The sequence below is a fragment of the Channa argus genome, chromosome 18 (assembly GCF_033026475.1).
Source record: "Channa argus isolate prfri chromosome 18, Channa argus male v1.0, whole genome shotgun sequence".
NCBI classification, from domain to species: domain Eukaryota; kingdom Metazoa; phylum Chordata; class Actinopteri; order Anabantiformes; family Channidae; genus Channa; species Channa argus.
Genome location: NC_090214.1, coordinates 1,897,837 through 1,915,609, shown reverse-complemented (window position 1 = coordinate 1,915,609; position 17,773 = coordinate 1,897,837). Strand labels below are relative to the sequence as shown.

General features: G+C 42.1%; 1 protein-coding gene across 3 annotated transcripts in view; it reads left to right on the top strand.

Moving 5' to 3' along the window:
- Positions 1–500: 500 nt before the first annotated feature.
- The window catches only part of rph3aa (rabphilin 3A homolog (mouse), a), a 32,463-nt gene continuing 15,190 nt past the window's right edge, over positions 501–17,773 (top strand). For all 3 annotated transcript variants that reach the window (XM_067483706.1, XM_067483705.1, XM_067483704.1), the window contains exon 1: positions 501–642. The gene's annotated coding sequence lies outside the window, so the exon portion shown is untranslated. The remainder of the gene's footprint in view (positions 643–17,773) is intronic.

Sequence of the window (17,773 nt, the reverse complement as noted above, 5' to 3'; positions counted from 1 at the left end):
GTAACAAGTACAATATTCCCTTTGGAATGTTGTGGATCAAATATTAAGTAGCATTACATGGAAACTTAACTATAGTATTTAAGTAAAGTACCAGAATACATCAGTAAGTGATGGTTGAACTGTAAACTGTTGATTTAGTAGGAAGGGAGGGAGACTGGGGCTAAGAGGGGGAGTGAGAGTAGAGAAAGGGGGAGGAAACGAGAGAGGAAGGGTGAGGGATGGTTGAGGGAGTGAGAAAGGATGAGAGGCAGGAAGGGAGGGAAAGTGAGGAAGGCAAGAGAGGGGGAGGTAGTCAGACAGAAAGAGAGAGAGTGGGGGGTGAGGGAGGCAGATAGAAAGATGGAGGGGGAAGAAAAGAGAGAGCGAAGTATGAAGGGGGACAGAGTGAGACCAGTAAAAATGGAGGGGGAAGAAGAGAGAGAGAGGGGGGAGGAATAGAGAGAGGAAGTAAGGCATTCAGGGGACGAAGGGAGAGAGCGAGGGAGAGACAGAGAGGGGGAGGGACAAATAGAGGGGGGTGGGTGAGTATGTTACTACAGCGTGTGGTGGAGGAAGGAGGCTGACAGTGAGGAGCAGAGACGATGCTGAGACCGAGCTGCTGAGGAAACACTGAAGAACCACACATCTGCCCGAACGCCTCAGGTAATAAACCAGCTGTTTTTATTTTCTTCAAATGATTCGATCGCATGTTTACTGTCATTTTCTTAGGGTGAAAAACAGTCTAATCGATTATTAGCTGTATGTTTTTTTGGATTTTGTGTAAGTTTAAAATTGTAAATTACTCCTGGTGCTAAAATGTTGTTTAGCCACTAATTTCCTGACACATATGATCACAAATCTATTCCATTTTCAAATGGCAGCAGCAATTTTTCTCGAACGAAAAAGCTGTTATTAATTATCATTTTAAAAACTCACTCTGAAATGTTCTTCACAGCAGAAATAATTATTTGTATCATTGTGTTTCAACACATTTGATATTTGTATTATTTCTTCAGAATATTATGTTACATCATAACTAATGTAATTTGAGCAATATGCCTTGATCTACATTGTTAATAACTGCACACGTTGTTGATGTTATTTAGAACCTAATAGATTTTAAAGACCGACCTGAATATTAATATGTGACATTTAAAAGAAATCTTATAGTTAACATCGACAGCAAAAATACATAAATATATCTAGAAATTTAAATAATACTGCATATTCTTTTAGTCCATTACTGGTTATGTATAGGTAGTTTTTCCTCTAACTCTTATAATTTTTAGTTATAATAAATTATTAATTATATATTCTGTGTCCTTTATTTACTTTATTTGTTTTTCAAATTTTGGAAAGAATCACTTGCATTGAAGACCAAAGTACACATCAAGTGTGATGTTATAAACATTCATATTTACATTATATAAACTGAATAATAAACTCATTCGTGCTCTCTGCTGGATAAAATTAACAATTAATAACAGTTAAATGACAACTAAATTCTGCTATTTCTGTGCTGCAACACAAACAAAGGCTGTAACTGTGATACAATAAAATCGTGATACATCGGTTTTACCACGTCGTTAAGAATAAAAGCTGAGCCGGCTGAAGGAAAATGTGTTTTATCCCTCAGTACATCCCCCGACTTATTAACTGTCCTTTATGCTAATAAATGACAAACCCATCACCAGGGTCCTGCACCTCTTTCGATTGCCACCTAAAGGCCAATTCATACTTTGTCATTGCTCTTGGATGGATACTTGCAGTACTTTTGTGCGTGCACTTCTGTAAATGTTCCACACAAGCGTACCACAATAGAAAGCACTGCAAAACCTGGAGCCGAGGGGCATGTTGCACTGCACGTTCACTGCTTGCACAAGGGGAAAGAAAAGAAAGCAGAGTACTGAGCATCACGTATTTCCAACTGTAAACCAAGCAGTGCTCACATTTTCCTCTCACTCACCACAGTCGGTTTCTAGCCACTTACAGGCATCGATGTGTCTGATAAGAGATTCCTAATTGCGCTGCTGCTCCTCGTACCGTGGTCCATTTTCGTGCACGGATTTGCCAAGCTGACCAGCTAGTGGTCGGAGTCGTCCCTCACTGATGCACCAACGCTGATTCAGTATGTTGAACTGGTCAAAAGCCTTTGATGAAGGTCCAACTAGCACCTGCATAATTTTAGTTAGATCCAGAAAGAAAATGTGTTTATAGTCTGGCACTGAATGCAACCTAACACCACAGGCTTGTTGTTGGACTTTCCAGCCTTTGTGCTAAGGCTCAGCACATGGTAGGAATCTTCTCATTTACCACGTCTACACACAGAAAGGTGCAGTTTTCAAAATGTTAACATGTAGCTCTAAATAAAAGACGTGTTTGGAACGACGGTGTTTCGCAAAAGTTCCGGTAAAAAGAGCATTTGCAGCCAAGATGAGGAGACGCTCTGTCATCTCCTTTAGCACCATCACAGTCTCCGGTCGGCTCCGGAGAAACTGCCAGCACCAAGAATGAAGGAGCATGCAGCTCGTCGCCTAACGTGCACTGGCAGCAGTGAAGTTGAAGCTGAAAAAAGGAGGCCGAGCGGCATTTACTTGCTTAGCGTGTGTGTAAAATCGATTTACAATACTTTCACTAACATTTCTCATTCAGTCTATCACCTGCTGCCAGAGTTGAGTTCATTGAAGCCCCTCTTCATTCCCGTGCTCCCTGTAATCCCAGGTGAAAGCCCCTTCTCACTCCCAATAAGCTGCATTGGCTGTGGTTATACGGGCTACCGGCCTCTCAGGTGCTGACTGATGTGACTCATGTGCTTGAGTGGAAACAGTTAAAGCCTGTTCAACAAACCCTGTCTGCTGAAGTCAGGGGTAATGGTTCCTAGTGTAAGGTCGTTTTTTTGGATGTTAGCGTTTTCTCTTGTTCCTTATCGTCTTAAATTAAAGCTGCTTTTTGTTGCAGAACAGCTTAGTGATAAAATATCTGCTGAGGTTAATTGACCATTATCTGTTTAGGGTCCCATTAAGGTTTTTTTTTTTTTTTTTGGCCACTTAGGGCCAGAAGAACAAGTTGAGAACGCAGTACTAATATTTAGTTCCTTTTCAAGTTGACGTGTTGACCGTGTTGCAAACAGAGTAACGTGAATACCAGTTAATTGGGTTGCGTTTGTTTCCATGACAAATCTGCTTCTCATGCTCCTTCTCAACACAAATCATGATGCTACATACTTTTCTGAAGAAAGCAGTATATTTATGATCGAACAGCAAATTGCAAGGAGGAGCTTGGTTGGGTGGGTGAACGCCACGGGCCAGATTTGGACTCCGGGGTAAGTTATGTAAGTTTAGGCAACACAAGTAGGAGAAAGATCGGGTTTTTGTTTAAGCTGCTCTCCCCCTGTTCACCTGCCCAGTTTTCCGACCAGTGATCGTACCTGTGCTCAATTCTCCAACTGTCCTCCGCGCATGTACAACAGTCCCTTGCCTATTATCCTCTGCCACGCCATCAGCTGTGTCAAGCCACTGCTTTGTCTTCTTGTTTTCCTGTGCTTCTTCCCTGTGGATCATTTGTTTACTACATTTCCATTTAGTCATTTGGCAGAAGCTTTTACCCAAAGTGACTTACAAGTGAGGCAGCAAAAATCTAATTCAAGGAGACAAACATCAAAACAAAGTGCAACTTCTCCAATTTTAACTTGTTGTTTAGTTTAGGGTGTAAATGTACATTTAAATGTCTGTCTTACTTCCCTATATCAAAACATTTATCTGATTCTAGCTAAAAAAACTCCTCCAGATGACATCACCTGGAGAAGTCTTTCAGCACTAGGAGTTCAGATGATACAACCTTCATAGTGTGAGAAAAAAGATGACCTAATGACCTAATCTGAACTGGGATCACGTAATATCCTTCCGTGATGTTTACATGGTTCACAATATTGGCACGCGTGAAAATCTTTCCGTGATATTTACTTGGTTTGTATGAGAGCAGTCTTTGACACTTGAGTCAATCAACTGTGGAGTTCACGAACACGTGGTAAACGCTCGTCTGAGCTAAACCAGAGTCAGGTTCATAGAACGTATCGTGGTCTGAACCGTGGATGGAATGAACTCAATGAAGGCTGGAAAGATCAGGAGGTATTTAAACAGAAGAGTGAGAGCAGAGAGCAGGTGAAACTGATTAACAGTGATTAGTGAAGAGGAGTGAACACGAAGGGACCAGGAACAGGAAGTGCCTGCAAAATAAAAGCCTAAAGGTGGAAGTAAAGTCAGTGATCCTGACATATTCATCTTTTATTTATTATTTCTTATTCTTTATTTCTCATCTTCCATATTGTTTGTTGTTTGACTGTTGCCTGACCTGCTTATGAGCTCTCTCATATCCCTTCCTGCTCTTTTTGCCCAGTTTATTAGTAAATCAGTGGATTCAGAATATATACCTGTGTTAGATTTTTCTGGAATCAGTCCACTTGCCCCTATAATCAAATGCTGTGCCATGACCTGACTCATAAATACCCGGGTACTTTACTACTACATATATACAAGATGTTGTAAACTCCGTTAATTCCAACAAGCCAAATGCAAATGGATTCACACTGATAGATTTTCATATGAGCGCCTGCCTATTTTAAGTGAGTGAAATTGCCTCTTTGATCAGAAAACAGTGTCAGGATTGGGATCAAGTCCGCTCTGACCTTATCCATTTACAAAATCAATTGGGACTCGCGAATTCCCCATTTTTACTAGCGAGGGCTGTTCCACATGAGCTCGTTCGGTGGAGCGCTGAGCAATTTGGACGTTTGAGACGTACAGTAATCGACTTTTCCTCCTCTCAGATCTGCAGCTGAGGCATTAACGTTTTCCGCACGCTGGGCTTCTCTCAGCACGGCAGGAACAGCAGATGTGCTTGCACAAACCCACTGTGGTCACAACAGAAGTGTTTGATTAGCTCTAATATCATTGTGGGCACACCTGCATTACTCAGAGCCAGGAGGGATTGTGTTTGTGTGTCGGAGAGACACAGCTGTAAACAGAAACCCACTATGACATGCTGCGATGTGTGCAACTCTCCCCTACATGACCTAAATTTTCGGCGCCTCAGGGAAAAACGCCACACTACACCACCGCCGATGTCTCATTTGGGTCCCTCTTTGCAGAAATGCATAGCCCCAGTACATGTGATGTCAGACCAGAAGCTGTTTGTTTTTCTTCTGACTGAAAACAGGGTTGACTAAAAAAGATGCAGAAGTGCAGATTTAATCTCTTTGTACGTTTATTCTTGACCTTGAAATAGATGAAATAATAAAATATTTTCACCACGATCCAGTATTTATCCTGTACAAATGTCATTTTTTGACAGCGTAAATATTTTTAAATCAGTCTTTGCTTGAAGGCCTGAAGTATTTAAACCCATGAAAGTCGTGTACTTTGTGCGTAATTGATCCGAAATGTCCAGATTTAAGTCACTGAATCATTTGCAACCCGCTGCCTTTAATGTCAGTACCAAGCACAAGGGCTCTCAGAATGGTTTTATTAATATAAAGGATATGAATCATACACAGAAGTGTGTGGCGTGACTGTAGCCAGTGCTCTCTATCACCAAAAGTTAACCAGGTGGAATGTTTTTGCACGGACCCCTAGAGCTTAAACTAGTGCTAGCATGAGCCTTGCAGCTTATCCTGTAAGTTCCAGGTCACCACAGTGGATCATTGATTTGGCACCTTCCTGACACAACTCTCCTCACTGGGGATGGGTTTGAGCAGTGGGCCACAAACCTCCAACCCTATGGTCAGTGGGAGGCCACTCTATCAACTGAGCCACTGCCGCCCCATAAAACAAGGAGCTACAAAACTTAACTAAAAGGTACATTTGTAGCTTTAAGTTGGATGGTTACCTGCACCTTGTGCAATGCAAACCTGCACTGCCTTGGTAGTCTTGGAATTTGAACAAACAAATGTCAATTGCTGGTTGATTCTGTGTAACTCCCTAGTTTGCAGCCAGTCCTCAAAAAAGAAATACTGAGAAATGGTTGAAGTTCATTTTTAAGTACCAATTGGGGCTAATTGTTAAAAAAAGTAAAATGATGCACCGTCAAAATATCACACTCCACCTCCAACCCTCCAAACTCCAACTTATACAGAGGACGAGGCAGAACAAACATTATAATTGTATGTAACATTATAAATGTTTACCCATCCAGCTACCAGCCTGCTCTGTTGGCCCACTTCTTGCCTTCTTTGTCTTCAATATTCTATGTATGTTGCCACCGTCCTCATTATAAAGTCAGATGATTTACAAATCTCTCCGGTCTGCCCTCACACACAAACAGAGAAACAAGTGAGATACAGTAGACAGAAAGAGAACGAGAGACAATCAGCCTGCGGTTTGCATTCATTCCACTCACACACGCTTGCAAACATACAGTGAGAATCAGTGATTCCCACTCCCCATATGGGTGTTTGCTCTTTATTTAATCTTGCCACGCAGAGCAGTTCCACCATCTGTACACGCACGGAGATGGCCACAACCTCCAGAACACAACTGCCAATGTGTCTATTCTCCTGCTTTTAAATAATTGTCTGCTTATGCTTTAAAAAAACGTCCTACAGATGTTGAGCAAAACCAAAAAGAAAAACCAAAAAACCTTTTCAAAATCCATCCAGTGGATTCTGAAATATTTCAGTTTGGACCAGAGTGTTGGACTAGCAGCTATTGTGCTGCTAATCTAGAGAACAGTGTTGTGAGGTGCATAATGGTGAGATGCAAATCAGAGCAGAACAGACAAAGAAGACATGACATAGTGCAAAAGAACGTTTACGTGCAGTTAATGCAGTTCTGTGTCTCTTCCAAGATTAAAATGTCAAATGTTGCTCCTTTACACAATGTTTGCAACCAAGGCAGCCTGCTCGTTAGCCCCTGGCTGTTACACTTAATTTTATTTTTTTTCATTTGCTAACATGCATTGGTCAAGACTGAAACCCCTTTTTTAAAACCCTTCCCACAGTCTGCATTACAGAGATGCATCTCAGCTTAACAGTTCTTCTCACCAACAAAACACATCAAGCATGTTTCAAAATGAGCTCGTTCGTCCACGACACTGGCGACTAGTCTCACTCAGGAAGCAAACACTGTCACTCAAAATACTAACAACAGAGAGCATTACATAAAAGAGATTTTATCTTGAAAGTTTAAAGGCTTCTTCAGACAAATCAGTGTTTTATTGTAGAAAAAGATCTTTGCACTTTATCGCATTTCCTAAATTATTGTGTATTACATTGTATATTGTAACAAGAGTAAGTCAGCAGTGCAGCACTTTGCTTCAATTCCATTCCAATTATAACATTCACACCATCTCTTCTGCATTTGGCCACATGTTTTCATCATCATATCTGATGTCATCTCTGGCAATGCATCTTGGGAAGAACCTTTTAGAATGTCCTTCCAACCCTGGTCAGCTTCAGGAGAAACATCTCCACACCCTGCATTCATAGCATCCAGTAAGAGTGGTCACGTAAACCTTTCACCTCCACACAGAGTAAAACTCTTCTGTAAGTTTCCAGAAAGATGAGTGTTGAGGCAAGAGAAGGACAGACATCACAGGATGTGCAGCAAACCAGTCAGTGACTTCAGCAGACTGGTGCAATGCTGCGTTATCCCATAAAACTACAAATGTTGACTTCCTTGCCCTTTGACCTAACTCCCCTATTGGCAAAGGTTGATTATGGAGGTCATGCAAAAAAAGAATTAGTTTGTCTGTATTGTAGAACCTTTTTGTTTTGTTTGTACAAAAGCTGAGAAAATATGATTCTCTATAGAATTAAATGTGGCTGCAGCAGAAATGCATGTTTTTTTTCCATTCACTGTTTAGATGATCACATGTTCTGAACACAATATTGATAATGTGAAATACTTTTCATCCTGCTGGATGTTTTTACTATATTTTGTTTTATTAATCTGATTAACAATTTGAATTAAGTAGAAATACAATTTTTGACTCTAAAATCTACTGAAGATAAGGAATGAAGTAGCGGAAGCCTTAAATACTAAAGTAAAATTAAAAATACCTCAGTGTTTAAGTAAATTTACTTTACTTTACTTCCCAGTGTCAAAAAAAACTGACAACAGTATGTCCACACTGGTTTTAGCATGAGAGATAGTACACAATCTTAAAAACATGTAAGTTAAACTCCAAGTACTTTGAGTTCACCATTGAATGTACAAATACTTCTTTCCTCAAGTGGAAGTACAAAGTACATGGTCTGAAATGCACTACAAGAACTAAGCTAAGAAATTAATTTCTCCAAACAACAATGTGACTGAGAAGCTGATAAAAATAAACATATTGAGATGAGATGACCTTCATTGTCATTGTACACTGTACAACAAAGTTCCTATTACTCTACAGACTTGATGCTGTTGATAACATGACAGCCATCACTCAGCCTCCATGTGTATGATGTGTTGTGGAACCATCAGTCACTTACGATCACATGTTTTGTTGTCCTGCCACCTCCTCCACCACACACACAATGTACAGTCATCTCCAGACAACTCTGTGGTGTCAATACTGTCAACCACATGTTGGCATTTGACGACTCTGTAGTTTTGCTTGACTTTACCCAGGAGTCATTAGAACGTGTGTGTGTGTGTGTGTGTGTGTGTGTGTGTGAGAGAGAGAAAGAAGGGGTTAACGATCCCCAGAGTCATCACACAGGGGATAAAGTAGGTGGTGACGCATCTTTGCAGAGCTAAGCTCCATAAGCTGCTTTCTCACTGCTCTGACAAGCCTCAGTGGGGGAGCGGAGACACGCACAGCGGAGGCGAGATACCAGAGTGCATGAGTGGATGATGCTGAAGACGATGAATGGGTGAAAGGATGAATGGCAGAAGCTTGTGTGGAGATTGATGGTAATGAAGTTGGTAGATTGAGAAGTGACAGCTGTGGGGACAGTGTGAGGACAGGAGTGGGTAATAAAGGAAGTAGTGTGTGTGTGTGTGTGTGTGTGTGCGTAGGAAGGCTGAAATGTTCCATTTTAATTCAGATGGGAGTGTTTGGAGTGTTTGGGGAATTGTCTCCGTACCGTAAATAACTGGGACTTTGCTGTTGTAGTAGATGAGGTTGCCTGAACTGGGTTTCCTGGGAAGACTGACCTCATTTGGGGCCCAACGACTGATCCAGGACGCTGCGTCTCCTGATTAGTGGTCCTGCAGTCTACCAACATGCACTGTCCCACCTGTGGACATCTAAAATCCACCCTACAAACCTTTGTAAATACTGAGGCGAAATCAACCCTCGTTTGGAAACGATCATAATGTAGGAAAAAGTTTGGAGGGAAAATATTCCCTAGTTTTTGGAACGATTTACAGAAGTTCCCCCTTTTTTGTGTGTCCACGCTGCTGCAACTGCGATGGACATTAGTTCTTAGAACGCTGCAGCCCTCGCTGTTAAGGCATGAACACAACTACTGGTCGGATGCAGACCAACAACACTGGACGAAAGACACAAATCCAGGAAAACGATAACAGCTGTGTTGTGTATAGAACGGTTTCCCATCATTTTGGTGTGGTCACTTTGGATTTGATTTGTAAATGAACAAACTAAGAGGGGCAGCATGGTGGTGGGGTGGTGGAGGCCGCTTCCTGCAGCACTGTCACACACTCCAACACACTGTATGTTTGCTGGAAGAATGTGTGTCTGTGTGTGTGTGTGTGTGTGTGTGCGGCCCTGCAGCTGTTACTCAGCCCACTGTCTCATAGAGCTAAAATGCCTCGGTTCCTTTGTACTTCACGTCAATTTGCAATGCTTTTCTTGAGGCTGCTGACTGTGTGTGATGGGTCCTTGCTCTGTGTGTGTGCGCTGCCTGTGTGTGAAAGTCAGTTTTTTCCAATGTCAATTTGTATTAATGTTAATAACAGGTTGGTGACGGTCTCACAGAAGACCTACTTTCCTGCACTAGCCGGCAGCTGGGAAACAGACGGTCTAAATGAAAGGAGAGACACAGGCAAACAAACAGAAGAAGAGTGATAGGATGAAAAAATACAGACGAGCAAACATTACAGAACTTCACCTTTGCACTGCAAATTCTCCTAAACTGACCTTATTTAGGAAGAAATGTGCTTTTTGCTGGGATGAACAGACCAACACTAAGGCTACGACCTATTCCAGCATTTTCCTCTGATCTTTTTCTGTTGATGCTTGATGCATTTAAGTCCACAGTCAATAGGTGCCCAAAGCTGTTCTGATTAAGTTTGCTCACACTTCCGTTCGCACCCAGATCCTGTCCACGTCCATAAAATATGCGGTCAGATTGGATTCATAACCGCCATCTGCGGTTGGCACTATCAAACCGGATTACAGATGTTATTTTATTAAGCATCAGGTTTCTGTGTGAATACAGCACAGAAGAATCAGCTGATCCAGGTTTGCCTCCACAGAGTCAGGGGGTTAGTGAGCTTAAAGCACAACTTGTCCAAAAATCTAAAAACTGTTCAAATATTAAAGTTATGCCCAGCACTGAGTTCTGATGGTAGCAGCCAGATTATGCTTCTATTGTTGTAGAGCGATTTATGTTGGGTTATCTCCAGTTATGACCTGTTATCTCAAACACACGTGCCACACAATAGGCAGTATAAATCAAGCCAGGCTTCATGTGCTGACCTGTGTCCTTGACGTAGGTCAGGGAAGAGAAGTTCCGGGGATGTGGCCATCTCAAGTAGAGCTTACAGAAGACCACATCTCAAACACACTGCAAATTGGATGTCATCTTAACTGACATTATTTTGAGCCACTGGAAATGTACATTGTCTGCAATGTGACTACAAATATAAGCACTAATCTATTTCTTTAACCTAAGTCTTCTTGATTCTCTTAGCACTTGCAACAGCTCTGGATGCAACAGCCTCTGTCACGATCAATTGTCTTGTCTATTGCCACATTTTCGGCCACTCTCCATGTGTTTTGTGGTAGAAAAGTGCTAATGATGTTGAATAATGAGGGGAGTTTACCCTGCTTTTGCAGAACATGATGGAATCGCCAAGAGTATCGGGTTGCAAACGTCTCCTAGAAGTTCCTGTATTCTTCTGCATATTAATAGTGGCTTCCTGATATCTGCAAATTATAAACAATGTCCTGGACATTAGATATTTCTCCTCTTCTTATCACAAGCAGATCCTTTGTGGACAGGATTTAATTTCAGAAAGTAACACCACAGACCTTACAAGCTCTCATCAGCTGCTCTTGTGCGATGTGTTCAGGGACGGTACAGAGTGTAGGTCACATTGGCAGGAAAGCTGCGTTTGGACAAAATTGCAAAGTCATGCAGATTTCAGAGCCTGGTTTAACTTTTGTTAAATGTTGCAATTGCGACATCGTAAAATCCTCTAGGAGCTTATTAGCCGCAAATATGATATGAAACGTTAGCTCTCTTGTAATATCTCACTTCCTTCTTCGTGTGTCTTGTATTTCTAAATCATTCTTTTGGTCATTCTCTTTGTTTAGTCATACTACATTACACTTGTTGCCATTTTTCTACCAATAATTGTCGTAGACAAGCTGTCCATTGCATTGAGTTATGTGGGAATGTGATGCGTCCTAACAGTCCCGTGTCTACACCTATAGTGGTCGATAATTCCTCTAACCAGCACAAAGACATGTCAGTGGGTCAATCCTCTGACCTCAGGTCCAAGTGAGGCTGTAGCTGCAAAATCTGTACAAAAATCCAATGCTAATGTGGAAGTGGGCCAGCATTTTGTCATCTTCTGTTCCTGTGGGCTGTTCCCTTTCAGGGGTCAACACAGCGAATCATGTGCCTCCATCTAACTCTGTCCTCTCCATCCTCTTCTCTCACACCAACTAACTTCATGTCCTCCCTCACTACATCCATAAATCTCCTCTTTGTTCTTCCTCTAGACCTCCTGCCTGGCAGCTCCAACCTCAGCATCCTTCTACCGATATATTCACAGTTTCTCCTCTGAACATGTCCAAACCACCTCAATCTGGCTTCTCTGACTTTATCTCCAAAACATCTAACATGAGCTGTCCCTCTGATGTCCTCATTCCTGATCCTGTCCATCCTCGTCAGTCCCAAAGTGAACCTCAACATCTTAAGCTCTGCTACCTCCAGCTCTGCCTCCTGTCTTTTCTTCAGTGCCACTGTCTCTAAGCTGAACCGGTGTGAAAGTCCTGATTCGCATGTTTAATTTGGCGTGTGTTTTATGTCGGATGCCCTTCCTGACACAACCCTGGCACATGAAGACACTGCCTTGTTTCCCGTTGCGGTTGCATTTGAAAAGCCTTGCTAGAGGTCAGAGGTATGATAGCAGTGGAGGTAATTCCAGGTCTCAGTCATTTATATGTTGCATAGGTTTTTTTCTGTATTTACATGATGGTAACTGAATTCTGACAGAAACAGTTTGCCTACATTAAACAGCCTTAACTGTGTGTATTGGTAAAATGAAACAACTGAGATCCTTTAAAATAAGCTGAAGCCATTGCAGTTTTTCTATCTGGTATTGTTTGGATGTAACTGTCAGCGTTTGAGGCTCTGCTGCCATTCTGTCTCTTTTATTTCCATTAGAGGACATCATCACTGTCAAAAATTCTGCATATCTCGGACTCAGATTTATAATGTGAACTGACTGGGCTGCTCATAATGACTGTCTGAACAGTATTTGACCACTAATGGGCTTCGCTGTAGGCTGTGACCGTAGCTTCCACAGGGAGCTGTGGGATACACTCCCTCTTTTGGATTTGTGATATTGCATTACACAAACAAAATTTGACTTGACTTGACATGACAGGGTCTTGTTCTGCATTGGGGTCTTCTGTCAGGTTGTCAGGCCTCAGCCCAGCATCTGTAGAAACTACTACTATATTTAGATGATAAACCCATTATTTATGTCCAAATGCAGAAAGGAATGCGCCCCGTATGTGGTGAGACGGGTCAAGTATGGGAAAGGAAACAATTCTTGAAAACACCAGTCAGACGGTCAGATTTAGTTGATCCAAGCAAACCAAAACCAAACAAAGTCAGAGGGCAGACAGTCCAAAAACTGAAAGATAAGAGAGGAAGAACCTGCAGCCTGGTGGGGGACAGTACTAGGGCAACACTGTCTTTGAAAAATATGTTGTTAAACAGCAAAAATGGTGAAGCCTCACATTTATTAACAGCACAGGAAGGTGGTTGGATATACCACCAGATACCAGATCCCTGAGAAGCCATGAGCCAGCTGTGGTGGTCAGTGAGGTTCTTCTGCATCACTGAAACTGTGACCAGAAGAGGAACTTTGAACTGCCACAGCAGTTCCATGTAAGGCTGAATTACTGCACCTCATGCCTTCGATCATCATTTAATCTCAAGATGTCACCCATAAAAAAAGAGTCAAACAGCTTAAATGGAGCCACTGTGATGCTGGCGATGAATAGTCCCCATGTCAGGCTCCATCAGCCGTCACATGATGAAGACTGATGAGCGAACACGCTTGAGTGGACCCGCTCAGCTCTGATGAAAAACTGCTACCAAACCTGGGATGCACCAGGGGGTCACGGAGTGAAAGAAAGGCCAATATTGACATGTTGTCATGTGTAAGCAGTTTCTGTCCTCTTTGGTGGATGAATCCAATAGAGGTGTAATGTCCTGTTGCAGAGCACATTGATCTGCTGTTAAGCAGCGACTGTTCCTGTCAATAGGCAAATCATACTGTGTGTGTGGGTGTGGGTGTGGGTGTGGGTGTGTGTGTGCCAGCGTGCGCGTGCTACTGACCTTAAGCAACAACTAATTCATAGGGGATATCATTTTTCATATAGTAGTGATTTTTATTTAGGTGTTGATTTGAGTCTGATTATAGTTTAGAGTTGACGAAATGGTGGAATAACTATCACTTAGGTTAAAGTTGCAATACTATGAGGGATTATGAGCAAAATTCCAGTCTTTCATGTCCTAACAGTTCAAAACTCGCTTCCTGTAGCTGTGGATTTAGACCTGGACAACGTTCAGGGGACATTTTGCCCCATTGTTCCTCACAGAACTGCTTCAGTTCAGTCTGGTGTGAAATGATCTCTGAGCTCAAGCCACAGCTGCTGACTCCAATAAGCTTTCACCGAAATCAGTACTCTGGGTGTTCACTTACTTTTCCACCAGCACGTTGAATATTTAATGAGCGTGTTCCGACAGGACTTGAAACATTTCCATTTTTGGTTTTTCTAATTTAAATGAGGAACTGATCACAGTTTATGATGAAATAATAAAACAGAGGAGAATGGTTGTTGACAGACTTTTTGCCAGTCAGAGGAGAAAGTATGTGATGTTTCAGCACAGGCAGAAAAGATTAGAGGTAATTTACCGACTGAGCTTCAGAGGCACTGCTGATTTTTGATTCGGTTTCCAGTCTTTAAGCCAAGTTAAGCAGCTGCTGGTTTTCGCCTCATAACTTTATCTTCAGACATAAATTCATCATCACCATGCAAACAAGGGAATTCACCCTTTGCTTTTAATAATTCTGTGTTTCTAATCATTTGGAATGTAGGAGTTTTTCCTTCAGTGGCAGTAGAATTGGAATCAGAAAGAAAATGAACCACACATACTGACATACTGAAAACAGTGGTGATGGGCCGAAGTTGGATGTGAGGATAAGTGGTGAAATAATTGACAGTTAACTGTGGCGATAAAGTGTGGTTGTGATAAATATGACAGGAAATGATGATTGCCAAGTTTTAATCCAGATTCAGCCCTAGGCCCCCTCCCCTTACAGAAGGAGGAGGTGTTGTATAGTTAATGGCCGTTGGCAGAAAGGATCTCCTGTGGTGCTCTGTGGAGCACTTGGTAATGATCAGTCTCTGGCTGAATGACCCCCCTCTGACCGACCACACACTCATAAAACATTTGCAGCAAGATGCAGATGCTGAGGACCAGAGTCCCCACAGCAAAACTCTTTAGCTTTTTTTTTTTTTATAAATAGCTGTAAATGTAAGTGTTCAGTCCAGTTTAGTGTCCAAGTGGACTCCCAGTTATTTGTAGTCCAACCTCAGCCTCCTCCCCCCGATATAGTGGGAGGAGTAACAGCCATATCATGTGAGGGTTTGGCCAGCAGTCTCCCGAAGGCCGTGACAGCACCACTGGCAGCACCACATTCGGTAAGGGCACCAAGCACAATGTTTTCCACTCCACAGGGACCCTATGTAGATCCAGGCTCATCCTGAAGGTGTGTTGGAGCACATAGCTGGGGGGCACAGGCTTTGAGCATCCACCAGCTGACTTCATCTGGACGCGCAGCATTTGTGGACTAAAGTCTGTTCAGCACTTTCCTCACCTCATCTGCTGAGGTGGGGCGGATGAAAGGGTGGATTTAAGGCAGCGTGTAGGAACCGGCTGCATGGAGCTGCTGCACACTGATCACACAGGAATGACAAAATGTTCCAGCAATGAAAAGATAAGAATCCTCCTGGACTAGCTGCTCGACTTTAATAATACAATTGAAAAGAAAAGGAAGAGACAAGAAGAAGGAAAACAACTGAATCAGGGTGCTGCACAATTCTGAGGTTAAATACATGATCTGAATTCCACCAATGATACTTGATTAAAAATGAAACCAGAATGCAAATTTCCTTATTGGTATGGTCTTCACATTCTACCAATTTGTCATTTTGTTACATGGTCCAAGCTGTAACTGCAGTGATTTGATTCACAATGACAGTGTGTGTGTGTGCGCGTGTGTCTGAGATCCACTGTCTGCAATTTTAGAGCCTTTCCTTTCTTACTGACCCCAGCTTTTTTAAACCCTTAGAGACACACACACACACACACACACACTGATATCACTCTATCACACTGTCCACCTTGACAACAACCCCTGACATTTCCACGCCGTGGGGAGGGGAATTTTTTCAGAACAGAAAACAGGGAGTAAAATGTGGGGAAGGGAATGAGAAACATAAAGAGCACTGAGCCGTTAATAAGTGAGGCATTAAAATAGTCCTACTCAGCAGCCACTGCCTGATCTCATGTGATGTTAAATACTTGGACGTAGTCATACAACACCTTCACTGTAGATTAGCCAGACAGGCTAGATAGGAATTAAATAGTGACATTACCAGGTCAGGTTTGCTTGGAAGCAGAGAAAAAAAACATTCAGTACATTACTCCTGATTGTTATGAGCACGTCAGTCAATCAGGGAAACGTTTCTGCAGCCTGGTTTGAACCTGAGATCACGCTTTCCTCCTCACAATGTTCTTGTCTAAAAGATAACGTGCGTGCTTCTCCCCAGTGAAAATGTCTTCAGGCGTGCACATTGCAGACCAGACTTCAATCACATGTTTACAGCTGACAGTTCACTTTCCACGGACAGCAGTCGGCCTCAATTAGCGCCCAGCTTTTGAGTGCAAGCAGCTGCATCGGGTACGTGGTGACTGTGCATTCGGACACGACCAGCAGATGTTTGGGAATTTAAAGGCCAGAGGCACTGAGGCACTGGTATGGACGTAGGTGTGGTTGAGCTAAAATAAATCATGCCTAATGAAATTAGCTCCTCTCAGACCTTTTCAGAAGCAGTGCCTCTGCAGACATGGCAGCCGTCTGAATGGACCATGAAACCCCCCGGAGCCACGTCTAACGAGCAGAATCATGCATGAAACTATGTTCTAATGTTGAGAGCATGACTCAGTCCCCGATTTTAATCTGTACTCCAGCTGTCTTCACATGAATTGAATCTGTTTTGTACATTTCATTTTGCTTAGTTTAGTCACTAGTGTTGCACTTCAAGCACAACTTAGAAAACGTAATTTGTGACAGAACCATACAAGTATAATGTAATATTCTATTTGGTTAGAAAATGGCAGAAAATCCTGAAAAATGCCCGTCACCCCTCACTGTCAACCAAAGAAATTTAGATTACGACCATGTTTGACAAGCCAAAACTGTTTTTGCTTAAATTCCGACCGGTCACTTCTACATGACAGTGAGAGTTATTTCCTTCCAGGAGAAACAGAAAGTGATAGTGGACACAGCTGTGCATGTGTCTGCCTAACTCCTTAATGTGCATTCACACTCTGCGGGACTAATGTAAATTTAATCACCTATTGAAGTTGTATCTGCAGCCTGAAGAGCTGTAGTTCTTACGTTCTGCAGGCAGAAATATATGTAGCTCAATCCAAACTTACATAACGTAGGTTTCGTGCAAAATATGTAAACATCTTTCCTAGCAGTGTTTCTGAATGCAGAAATAGATGGAGAGTAATACTGTTGTGAATCTCCGTGCTGTTGTTTCAGGGGAAATCATTTGTCAGTGTGGAAAACATTTATAATAAAAGGTCCAATACTTGTCTTTAATAATTCATGCGTGGCCCAAATGAAGCTCAGAGGACTGATTATTGACTATTTGGTATGTAGTCACGTAAAAAAGACTTTTTCTTAATAAATAAAAGATAATGGATTTGACAAGATGGTTGACCAAAGATCCAAATGGAAGTTGTAAAGTTTTGCTGAAGTTGGGAAGAGTTTCTGGGGCTTATCGTCGTCGACACCAACCATTTTCATCTCAAGGTCTATCTTCAGCTAAAACTCACAACTTCTGGCTAATATCTACTGCTTCCTGCCAAAGCTGGTAGTTCGCCATCTTTGTTTGCAGCGAGATCCTCCTGTCAGTGAGTGATGACTGGGAAATATAATGCTAAAAGTTGCTCATTTGCACTGTATTCTATAGGAATTTGAACTGATCAGCCAGAACAAATCACACTGTGCTTTTGTTGTTTCGCACCTTTCTGCCATTTGGCCTTTTTATGATTCGGTTTTATTCTTGTTTCAATGTGAAC